At 49.3% G+C, this 12,533-nt stretch overlaps 1 long non-coding RNA gene across 3 annotated transcripts in view; it reads left to right on the forward strand.

Moving 5' to 3' along the window:
* Positions 1–11,780, forward strand: part of LOC118162728 — a 33,300-nt gene extending 21,520 nt beyond the window's left edge. For 2 of the 3 annotated variants that reach the window (XR_004748585.1, XR_004748587.1), the window contains exon 4: positions 67–1,158. This is a non-coding gene — a long non-coding RNA (uncharacterized LOC118162728). Of the gene's footprint in view, positions 1–66; positions 1,159–5,017; positions 5,162–11,600 lie in introns of those variants that run through there. The other variant, XR_004748586.1, reaches the window with a different exon arrangement.
* The last annotated feature ends 753 nt before the right edge of the window (positions 11,781–12,533 follow it).

Below are 12,533 nucleotides of genomic sequence, written 5' to 3' on the forward strand. Positions count from 1 at the left end.
ATTACATCAAGTCCACCTGTTCAACCTCCTGCCTTCTCGTAATTTTTTTTTTTTTTTTCTTTCAAGGGTAACTAATAAGGAAGTGAGCAAACCTTGCCTGAAGTTTTTCTTCTTGCTGCCTCTGTGTCCCACCCCCAGGCTCCCCATGGCAGGTGTTGCAGAGGCGAAAGTCAGCGCCCCTGCAGAGCAAGACGAGAAGCACCCAAAGTCACCTCTTCCTCTGCGTGCAACCCAGAACCCAGAACTCCCACATCTCGCCCGGCTTGCAGCCCAGCTGTCTGAAGCCACAGGCAGCAGGGGTGGATAGCAGCCGGCTGCTCGTTGCGCTGCAGCCTGGGCGATGGGGGAGATAGTGGGGAGGATCTCTTGGTGCAAGTATGAGCATGAATCCACTGAAGAAATATTAACTCTAGCTGCGAAAGAAGAGGAATATCAAGCAAGGAAGCAAACACACACACAAGACTCAGACTCATGCAGTGCTGGAGGGTTTGGTTGTGTCTGAGTTTTTTCTCGGCATTCAGTCCTCCCAACACGACTCCACCACTGGAGCAACAGCTGGGCTGCTGAGGAGCAACGCGGCGCTGCCAGCTCGAGCCGTGCAGGGCGATAGGTGGGGATTTCCTTGAAGCCCTTGTGTCTCCCTGCCAGAGTGCTGAGATCACCTGGGAATCTTGGCTTTCGATGTAAGAAAAAGAGAAAGAAGCTAATTAAAAAAAAAAAAAAAAAAAGAGAGAGAGAGAGACTCAAGCACTCATGAGTGTACAGAGAAATTTTAAAATGGGAAATGCGTGTGACCTATAGCCAAATAATAACTGAAAGCGTGTTACAGATAACATCCTGGTCTTCAACTTGAAAGCTAAATAGCAAATGCTTTTGGAACTCTTTAAAACCTTGCTTGACGCTATCAGTGTTGAGGAATGTGAACTGGTGTATTGGTTAAACTGCTCGGGAACGGCCTGAATGCAGCAGCTGAAACAGCAGCAGTAGCATTCAAGTTGCCCTTTGGCACTCGAGGCTGCACAGGGCACGTGCTTCAGCTCCCCATTGCCCAGGTGAGCGGAGGCCAGGCTGTGTTGGCCTGTGTTTGCTCTCAGCTCTGCCCCTGGATGGCAGCATTTCTACTGGTGCAGCAAGGAAAAACTGCTCTGGGAAAAAAAACACGGGCAGATGAGGCTTTTGGGTACCGCCAGGTTAACGTGTTGGAAGGCAGAGTGACCTGGCGTGCCTGCTTGATGACCAGCAGCGCTGCAGCCTGTTGCAGCTGGGAGGGGAGGCTTACTCACAGCTGCAGCCCTGTTGCATCTGCAGGGCAAAGAACAGTGAAAATTTTGCTACTTTGGACACTAACTCATGGCAGCAGGTGGCTTTAGCTGTGGCAAGTGACAGTTAATGCTTCCTGCTCCTGGCTGCTCCCTTTAGCCAGAGGTTACTGCAGAGGTGGTAGTGGTGGCCAAACAAAGGGTGTGCTGGTCCCTCAAAGATTAACTCTAAGGCCTTCAGATGTTTCACCAAGTGAGCTGCTGGTCCAGTCCATGAATATCTCTGTCTTGCCATTTTTATTTTGAATGTTAGACTCTGCCTGCAAAGATGAAGCCTCTTCTGGCCTCAGTTTTCAGTATTGCTGCTGTTCTTTCTTTCTGTCCTCTCTCTTCATTGCCTTGACCATGGGTAGAGGGGCAGGGGCTTTCAGTACCTGCATGTTCCCATCCTGTGTGTGAGCAGTGCTCCGCACGAAGCGGGCCATGGGGAGCTGGAGAAGCTGCAGGTAAGCATCCAAGAAGTCATGCTGGCCTTCTCAATGAGGCACTGTGCTTTGCATGGTTAGGGCAGCAGAAACAGGACTCACGAGTGACGGAGCAAAATCAGTGATTACTATTTGGCAGGAGATGCTTAAACTTTGTCAAGCCAGGCAAGTATCTCCATTGTGGTCTCTGACTCACAATTCAAATATGCTGGGAACATTTGAGGGGGCTGGGTCAGTTCTTCAAGCAGTGGGAAAAACAAGGCTTTAATACATTGCCGCGTAGCTTTGGGTCTGTGCTCCACTGTTCTGCTTTTCTTTGAGGAAACTGGTGTGGCTGGTGGGGCGGAGAGGGAGGTGTTGTGAAACCACACGCACACACACATGTGCCAGGACTGATTCTGATCCCTTCTGACAACGTTTCATACTCCTTCGGCTGCAGTGACAGAGTTGCAACGCGTGTGACCTAACCTCTCTGAGGTGAGCTGAGGAGCAGGCTGTCTGTGGTCACCACCACATCCCCACCTCTGCTGCAGCATCCTGGCTGAGCTGCTCCATGCAGCGGGGCTCATGGTGGAGCACAGGAGATGATAAAGCCCTGCGACCACCCAGGGCATGCACCAATGCTCTTGCTGAAGGTGCTTTCTGCTGATACAGGGGGCAACGCGGATAGGACCAGGCATCCTTCCCTAGATCCCACTGCTGCATATGGTGCTCCTGCCCACCAGCCCCTGCCCTGGTGGCTCCTCATTGTGTCCCCTGCTCGGGGATACTCCTGGTGCCCCGAGCACGGCTGGGAGAGGGGTGGCCGTGTGGCAGAACTGCCACTAGCTCTGCCGTGCAGCCGGCTGCTGGGACGCGAGGCTCTGCTCGTCTCGCCTCACAGCCTGGCTTCCTGTGTGTTCTTCCCCGTTATGGTTTTGACCAGAAATTCCATTTTTGACCCGAAAAATCTTCCAGATGAAAATTTAATTAAAAAAGTGATGTATTCCCACAAGAAACTTCAGTTTCAGCAAATAAGCGCTTTTTTTTTTTTTTTTTTTTTTTTTTTTTTTAATGAAAAACCATTTTATTCACACACGAAAAATGATATCCAAACTGGCTCCCATTGAGCCCACTGTAGAGCATTATACTTGTAAAAGTTCTAGAGATTTGTTTAATAAAAAATATTCACGATTCACAATTAGCATCCATTAGGCATACAGATCACAAAGAACTAGTACCACAAGGGAGGTTCTCCTATACTGGACATGGTCCGTCTGTGAGTCATTAAATCATGAACTGTGATCTGTAAATGTTGCTGGCAGTAGAGAAGTGGGATGAAGAAGAAGTGGGAGCGTTAACCCAAAGAAGAGGAGTTTGTTCCTTTTGTGTCACCTTGCTGATCACAGGCTTCGGCATCATGCCTTTCCACGCAGCAAAAGTGAAGGTATTTTCCTCCGTCTGATGCGATTTGTAAATATTTTCCTGATGCAGAGGTCTTTGCTGGCAGCTGTTGTTGGCTGCACATTTACTTGGGATCATCACATGCAGAGAATGGCTGTTGGCTTGGGCAGAGCAGCTGCTCGGGGCCGGATGAGACTCCTTGGGATTCAGTGCAACGTACAGAAAGCCTGCTGGTGGCAAGGTGCACGTCCACACAGTAGAAATCTTTGTAAAGCCATCAACAAAGGCCAAATAAAATAACCTGTAGGAAGTCAACAGCGGGAAGAAGCAGAGACAGGGTGTGTGTGTGTATTTATGTGAACAAAAGAATGATAAACTGTAAACTATGAAATATCTGCTTGCTCATTAATGCGTCTGCTTCTGACTAATGCTGGGGTGTTCCTGCTGCCCAGCAGCCAGAGTGCAAACAAGGGGACGGCTGTGACTTAGTGCCCAATATTTAAACACACGGGGGCAATTCAGGCCACCCACACTCCTATGTAAATACAACTTCTGCAGAGTCATTTCAGACTGGACCTGGGGGCAGTCAGGGCAAAACTGGCCCTTATGTGGCCGGTGCAGGGACTGGGGGCCAGGCATTGCCTTCTGCTAGCCCAGGGAGCCCCTGCTTGCTCCTCGGGACTTGCGTGCACCTAGCTGTGGGCAGAGCTGGCTCCTGATGCTAATTGGACTTTTTTCTAGCTCAGTAAGTACAATTTTGCATGTAAATGTGAGTGTGGAACAGATCTGGACTCGATTAGCTCCTGAGTCCTTGACAAAAAGCCGTAATTGTTTATCCAGATGATTTTTCTTTGTCTCCCTTTTATTTTCTCGGCACTTAAAAACCTAGGTTTTAATGAGCTCGTAAAATAAATAAGTGGGTGTCGATTACAGCGGTATACAAGGCGTGAGAGAAAGCCTTCCCTTCTCCTTAGCAGCAGCGAGCGCTGCCCTGATGCAGGGTGCAGCTCCTCTCCCAGCGCCTGGGGGCCTGGTGGCAGCAGGGACACGATTTCAGACACAAGGCTTAGCCTGGGGCTCCCGTCACAGATGTGACAGACCCGTGACATGTATCATTTTTCCTGGTAGGCAGTGAAATTGGTGCTCGTGTCGCTACCTGGGGCACAGGCTTTCTGGAGGAGGGGCAAGAGAAGGAAATATGAAAAAATGTTGTATTTATCAGGGTAATCTAGTCTAGGACAAGCACTAAAACATTTTAATCACAATCATATGGCTATGTGTCACTGCAGGGCAGAATTCAGGCTGTTTGTATGCCTCAGTTGCACATTGCCACACTTCAACAAGTTTGAATTTATTTTAGGCATAACTTTAACTCTGATTTCCCTGGGTTTGCGATGCCTGATCTGGAAATATGTGCAACCTCTCTATGATGTTCTTTGCTCTTAAATTAGGCTTTCCACTTTAAATCCATTTATTTCTGTTGGCTTGGTCATAGCAGAGGCTGTCATTTCCTGCCCTGTGGAGTTTGCAGTTTGGATGGACAGGACAGTGCATCAGAATAAAGGGATACAGTAGTAAAAGCTGTGATGGATAGCAAAGGCACCAAGCATTTTCAGGGCTGCTGTGCGTACAGCTCAGTTACTTCTTTAATTGTTCACACCTGGCCATTCACTACATAAATGCATGACTGCCCTTCATGCACAGGTGCTTTTGTTTGGGGGGCAGGATGAGAAAGTGAATTTTGGTGTCAGGCTGTGGAGGAGATGCTGGGATGCCAGTCCTGAGTAAGGGCAATCTGAGCATGGATTTTTCCCATCGGAAAAATGTGTTGTGGTGGGAAATGCTGGTGACTTAGCAAGATTTGGGGATATCTTTAACATATTTTTTCAGAGGAAGGCTCTTCCTTGCTTGGAGGGAAGCAGCATTTTCCCTGGAGCTGCTCTGGATGTGGCTCCTGCCTGCATCCATTGCTTCCTCCCCCAGATTCGAGCTCCTTCCTGCCTGGCTTCTTGCTACACAGCATCTAGAGACACGGTGCATATGTTTTCTCTCTTGTGTGTTTTCATCCCCTCTCTCCCTCACTTTTCCTTCCCATCCACCCATGCCCTACCCTCTGACTAAAGCAAAATTAAGAAAAATTGCCCCCCCCCCCCTTTTTTTTTTTGGCAGCAGGCCTTCCCAGGGGCCCAAGCTAACAGAAGCCTGAGCCCTGACTCTGTGCTATGGCCAGAGCGGAGCAGCACCTCACTGGCAGATACGCCGCCTTAAAGGAGAAGGGATGCTTTCTTTCCCCATCCCTGTTTGCTTCCTGGCTCCCGCTGGGAGGAGACTGCTTGTCCTAGACCCAGGGCTACCCGGTCACCTCCCTAAGCTCCTCTCTTCCCTGCAGGCTTGTCCCTAGCTGTAGAGTTGGTCTCTGAGCAAAACCTCCTGTAGTTAATGCAAGCCTGGCTGTAGATTTCAGCAAGCTTCGGATGAGGCCTTTCCAGGACTTGCAGTTTTCCTCCGGCTCGCTTGTCGGATGCCAAGTGATGAGGCTTCCAGGGCTGCTCCTGAGGGACGGCTCCAGCACATATATCTTGCTGTCAGGAAGCTTTTCCTGCTGCTCTGCCGAATTTTTCTTCTTTTCAAATGTCATCCCAGCACTCCTACTCTGCGTGCACTTTCTGCACTTCTCGCTGCCTCTGAGCACACTGGTGCCTTTCTCCCTGCTGCCGGGGCCCTTCCGGTGCTTGCTGGCTGCTGCTCACTTTTCTTGCACTTGCTGTTGCTTAGCCAGGCTGGGCACACTATCTTACAGCTCATTTCCCTTTATAAATCAAACCTTCAAGCCAGTGTTTTTTTTTTTTTTTTTTTTTTTTTTTTTTTTGCCTACTCCCTGTGACAATGGAGTGATTTTTTTTTTTTTTTTTGGGCGTCTGCCCCATGGTGCAGAGCATTTTTCCCTCCCACTCAGGTTGATGAGGTTTTTGGGGTAAAGTCCTGCTTGTCTTTCTTCTGATGGATTTCATGGCTGTGAGGCTGCCGCCTCTGGGCCAAGTTTGGTCTGGGTGGGCAATGGCCTTGCGTTCGTGGGGACGGAAGGGAAGGAGAGGTGGCCTCTGCCTCAAGCTATGTGAAGTGGCTGAATATGCCTCATTTCTCTATAAAGCCAGGCTAAACATGCATCCTTCCAGGGAGAAAAGCAGCACCAGGATAACGGCAGCTCTCCTTCTCCTGCATCCAAACTCTTTGCTACGGTATCGAGCCAGTCTTTGCTGATGGCTGATGAGAAGGTGCTATGAAGGAAGCAGAGCAAAAAGCTGCGATCCATCCCGCTCATCCCCACATACTTTTTGGGGTCCCGCTTCCATGCTGCGAGCAATCCAAGTTTCACTGTGCGAGTGTGACCGTGCAGGTTGCCATGACAGCTCCTAGGAGAAACTGGGTCAGGCCTGCAGCCTCAGGGAGGGGACGTGCCGCGGTGGCATGGTTGTCACCCCCAAGCCCGTGGAGCAGAGGCCTTCCAGCGCTCGTGAGCTAACTGGCTGCATCCCTTCCTTGTGTCCCGGGAGGAAACAAAAGAGTTGTTAGCCAAGGAGTTAACCAATTTGTAACTTGGTTACCATTTTAAACTTTATGTGCCTAAAATTGTTGGTTGTAACCTGCACCACTGTCATGGCAACAGATATGTATATATACATGTGTGTGTGTATATATATATATATATTCGAAAGTGCAAGGAGAACAACTTTCCTTGGCCATAAGTAACTTGTCAGAGAAGATGTGGAGTAAGAACATCTTGGAACAAAGCACTGAGGGGGCTGGCAATACAAGGCCAGCTCAGGCCTGAAGGCCTAAATACAGGATCCCTTCTAAGTTAAAGCAGAGAACAGAAGGTGCTTTGGCCAGTGAATTTCCTTTAAAAATAGCGGTCTTCATGGGTTTAAGACCATGATTAGAAGTGTGCCACTGTTTTGATACCAAAGTAGATTTTTCAAAAGAAAAATAGGCTGGAGTGTTCATTGATTATTAACACATCTGGAGAATGTGGTTACAAGCCTTTCAGGGGAGGATGGCTGAGCAATGGAAAAGCTGTCCTCTTTTCCAGCCATTTACCCTCCTCACCTTCCGTATCTTCTTGTCCAGGGTATTACATTGATTTGTTAATTCCCCTTTTCTCCTCCTCCGTGCCACTTTCTAGATAAATGACAGGAATGGCTAAGATCTGGGCACCCTCCTTGGAAATCAAGAGGTTCTGGTGAGGCACATTGACAGCCCCTGTGGCAGAAAGCAAATTCACTGCTGTTTCTTTCCTTCCACATCACAGGTAACAGTCTTTATTAAATGCAATAGCAGACACCAGTGGCCTATTGCCTTGTGGGTCCTGTATTACTGGCAGCTTCACCACAAGAGAGTTTCAGGCTTAACTCTGTCTCTACTCTTGTGCTGAGTAGGCCCCTGACAAGTACTAGTGTGACCTGTTTAACAGTGCGTCTACATAATACGTGGTTATTGCTGTATCAAAGATGGTAGGCACAACATATCAATGCATGCACCGAACTGCATTTTGTATACACACACATGCAGGTCCAGTTCCAACCTCTGCTCCATAAAATTGGTGTTGATTTTAAGGATTTGCTGCTGCCTTTTACAGCCTCTTTCTTGCTACAGAGGTAAGCAGCAGCAGGCTGTTTGCGTGGCAAACAGCCACAGGCCTGTGGCGTGGCACTCTGTGTTGGGTGGCTGGAGGCACGCTGAGCCTGTTGTCACCTGCTAATATCGAGCCAGCCATTGGAAAGAGGCATCTCTCTTTCTAGATTGATAGCAAGTGTTGTGCTGCTGGGACAGTGTGTATCTGGGACAGCACTTTATCCAGGACAGTGAAATGATGACCCTTAGTTGGGCTTTCTGAGCTCTACCACTGCATGAGTAGTGGTTATGCATTTGGAAATCAAATTCAGCCTTGGTTAAATATGCTGGCAGAGGGGGGTGCACTCAGGCTGGAGCAGGCGCGGGGTCTCTCTCCATGGGGACAAATGGAGCACCCTGGAGGCATCAAAACATGCAAATCCTTCCTGCCAGCATCCTCATGGCCCAGTTTTCCTTTCCGTCTTGGCCATTATCTCTTCTCCAAGTTCATCTGGAAGCATTTCTTTTAAATGTGTCTAGAGTCCCAGAAGGAAGCTTAATCACTTCAGCATCCTCCTCATGCACGGTGTACCTGGGGTGCCGGATGGCTGAATAACCTCTTATGCACTGAGAGCCATTAGCATTTGAATTAGTGACATGAGGATAACAGGCGATTATCCCATTTAACAGCTGTTGAGTGCTGTTAAAGGGACACTGTCAAGAAGTAGGAACAAAAGTGTGGTTGTTTTTTTCTTTTCCAGTGAGGGCTTCCATGACTTGTATGAATACTAACAGCCTCTCGAACGTGGTGAAGCTTCCATGGGGACATCTTATAATCTGAAAACCTTGTCTCTGTGCAGAACTGGGAACCTAAATGCAACCAGAGTCTACCAGCACGTGAGAGTGAGAAAGTGGAACTGTCCCCCAGCAGAAAGGGAAGTGGTCCCCTGTATTTGTGAGCTAGGCTAAGCCAGGAGTAAAGGGAAGCAGTCACAAGCAAGCTGCAAAAAGAAGTAATCGATTCCAGGGGCAGGAAGAACCAGGCACCAGTGACAGCCCTCTCAGCAATACAAAGGATGAACAAAACTCTCCCTTAGGATTTAGCTACATCTAGAGGAGAAGAACATCTTGAAAGTGTATGATCTATCATGCTGCCACATAAGGAAACCTTTCTGTATGCAGATATTTTTTTCTAGAGAAGACGAAAGTTGAGAAAGTGTGGGATAGATGAGTGGATGGTGAGGTGGGTTGAGAACTGGCTGACTGGCCAAGCTCAGAGGGTAGTGATCGGCAGAGCAGAGTCTGGCTGGAGGCCTGTGACTAGCGGTGTTCCCCAGGGGTCGGTGCTGGGTCTGGTCTTGTTCAACATCTTCATCGACGACCTTGATGAGGGAAGAGTGTCTGCCTTCAGCAAGTACGCCGACGACACAAAGCTGGGAGGAGTGGCTGACACGCCAGAAGGCTGTGCTGCCATTCAGTGAGACCTGGACAGGCTGGAGAGATGGGCAGGAAGAAACCAAATGAGGCTTAACAAGAGCAAGTGCAGAGTCCTGCACCTGGGAAGGAACAACCGGACGTATCATTACAGGCTGGGGGATGACCTGCTGGAGAGGAGCTCTGAGGAGAAGGACCTGGGGGTCCTGGTGGACAACAGGTTGACCATGAGCCAGCAGTGTGCCCTGGTGGCCAAGAGGGTTAATGGGATCCTGGCGCGCATTAAAAGGAGCGTGGCCAGCAGGTCAAGGGAGGTGATCCTCCCCCTCTACTTTGCCCTGGTCAGGCCTCACCTGGCGTACCATGTCCAGTTCTGGGATCCCTGTTACAAAAAAGACAGGGACCTCCTGGAAAGAGTGCAGCGGAGGGCCACAATGATGATACAGAGCCTGGAGCATCTTCCCTGTGAAGAAAGGCTGAGAGACTTGGGTCTGTTCAGCCTGGAGAAGAGGAGACTGAGAGGGGATCTTATCAATGTGTACAAATATCTGAGGGGTGGGAGACAGAAGGATGTAGCTAACCTCTTCTCGGTGGTTTGTGGGGATAGGACAAGGGGCAACAGCCGCAAAATAGAACACAGGAAGTTCCGCACTGACATGCGAAAGAACTTCTGAGAGTGATGGAGCACTGGAACAGGCTGCCTAGAGAGGTTGTGGAGTCTCCTTCTCTGGAGATATTCAAGGCCCGTCTGGACACCTACCTGGGCAGCCTGCTCTGAGGAACCTGCTTTGGCAGGGGGGTTGGACCTGATGATCTTTTGAGGTCCCTTCCAACCCCTACAGTTCTGTGATTCTGTGATTCTGTGAACAGTAATTATTACAGTTAATAGTCTAGGTGATACTGCAATACAGATAAGTCTCAGCCATGGTCCTTGACTCCATATCTCTTGTGTTAAGCAGAAGTCAGGAAAATTGTCCTTGCCGTCACAGGGAAGTGTTGTCCACACTCCCACATCAAAGACTCTCCTTGTCTCCCATCCAATGTTTCAAACATGACTCATTTTGAGTCTCTGCCTTTTATTTTGAGCAGGCTGATGCTGCTGCACTTCTAAAGGAATTCTCCCTCTGCCAGATCCCACTGTGATTCTCATAGCCAGCTCTTCAGCTCCTTCAGGTGCTTTGCCAGTGCCTGACCGCCTTTTTGAAAGCTGGCTCAGACTGCAAATGCTGGGATGGTTGTGGAAAATTGGCTTGCACTTCTCCTCAGAAAACAGCATCTCTCAGAAAACAGAAGTAAAAGTCCAGGCTGAAGGTAAAGGGACATACCAACGTGGGCAAAGTGAACTGTCTTTTTTGTTCCTATGTGACACCTGTGGAAGGGCCGAAGTGCTGTGCTGGATTAAGGCAGCAGCAAGCAGCCTGTTTTGGGCAGTGCTGAGCACCCCAGGGCTTTCAGGCCAAGCCAAAAAGCTTCATATCAGACACTTAAGGGTTTGGTTGCCTGGAGGGGGACCTTCTTCCTAACATCGTGTAGTGTCTGGTGCCATATTACGAAACCTGAGGGCTCATGTCTAACTGGAAATACTATGACTGTCCATCTGCATGTGATGCACCATGCTGGGTCCTAAGCCTGTGGCATGAGGCGTATCTTGGGGCAGGTTGTCTGTGCAATCTAAGAAAAACACTTAAAGCTGGTGAAGTTGTCTCTGGGCCATAAGAAATGGACAAACTGAAATATTTTACTAGCCCTTTCTGTAGAGCTGGCTGTTTTGACCTCCTCTTCTATAACAAGCCATGGGAGATGGCCTATGGTGTAAAATATTTTTCCACAAGTCCTTTCCAACGTTCTACACCATTTTTTTCATCTCTCTTTGTAATCTCTTCTTTCTCTTGTAGCTAACATCCTCTGAGGCGGGTACAGTGGCAACACCTGAGCACAGGTGAGACTGTAGAAACATTATAAAGATTCCTCCTATTAAGTCCTCCCTAGTTATTTTTGCCCTCTGTGGTGACCACTTACGGGCTAAGCAATGGAAGCATTATTTCCCTTACAAAGTAGTGGTAGTAGCAAAGATGGAGATGCCTGTTTTTAACATTGCTTGTTACTAAGCAGACCTTTTCCATACCATCCTTACCACTTATCTGACCATTAAATCTGCAAATACATGCAAGTGGTATTTACTGTGTTGTTACATGTACCTAGAGGCAGATGGTGAGCCAGTACCAAAGCTCACATTTCTGTACCTTTATGCAACATCTTGGGAGCTGGATTAAATCTCTGCCTTAGTTGGGGCTTCACAGGGGCCTCTGCATGCATCCAGGACCTGGACTGAAAGATTCCAGCCTTGCCAAGATCTAAGCCCATCTTAAACCAAACTTGCTACATGCCTTGAAATCTAAGCCCTCTCCTGCGCTCTCTCTCCTGACAGCACCAAGCATAACTCAGAAGTCACCATGGCTGAGATGTTGTCCCCATTGCCTCCAGCTGCTATCGGTCAGAATGATCAGGAGGAGGAGCTGGCAAGCTCCCCAGAATTGCTGCCGATCTCAACCATGTTATTTCAGGGTATTTTTCTTCATATATTATTAATAAAGGAATGTTGAAAACACTTCCTCCACCTCCCACCCCCTTGTAAGCTTTCCAAAGAGCCACGCTGAGGTTTCGAGACACCGCTGTGTGCATTGCTGGTGTCTCAGTCACCTGGGTGTCCTCCTTTTTTTTTCCATGTTAGGTGGCCTGGTTCAGCTGACATTGCAGCATCCCGTCGTGCTGTGCGGGGGCTGTACGGCGTGGGGAGCTGGGGGAGCTGGGGGACCAAGCCCAGGGCAGAGGGGTGAATCTCCCCTTGCACCAATGTGGGAAAAAGAGTGGGAAGAACATCTTGCTGCCCTAGGGCTGGAGCCGAGCCTGTGGAAAGTCTCCCCATGACCTCAAGGCATGTGAAGGGCCGTTGTTAATCAGCATAAGGAGATCAGTCCGGACTGTCCTGTGAGCAGGGCTCGCAGCAGGCTGTGTGGGACTCAGGTGACCCTGAGGACACCAGCAGCTGCCCATGCTGCCCTGACTCACCCGCACGCAGTGCAGGGAGGAGAGGACGATGGCAGTGGCTATCTCAGCAGGCTTCCCAAGCCAGGGCCTAGATGGCACCCTGTTTGAGAGATGCCTGAGCCCACTTCACATGGCCAGATGGGGGGCTAATCCCACTCCTGTGGGCACCACTGCTGTGCTGCAGCCGTGGGCTGTCCCTCATGGTTTGTCCTCCTGGACATCACTGCCACGACATGCACCCACTGCTTGTGGAGGTACATGTGCAAGATGGGTACTGCCAGCAAAAGTGAAACCCACCTGTGGAGTTTCCTTG

This window comes from Oxyura jamaicensis, chromosome 2, assembly GCF_011077185.1.
Source record: "Oxyura jamaicensis isolate SHBP4307 breed ruddy duck chromosome 2, BPBGC_Ojam_1.0, whole genome shotgun sequence".
Classification (NCBI taxonomy): Eukaryota; Metazoa; Chordata; class Aves; order Anseriformes; family Anatidae; genus Oxyura; species Oxyura jamaicensis.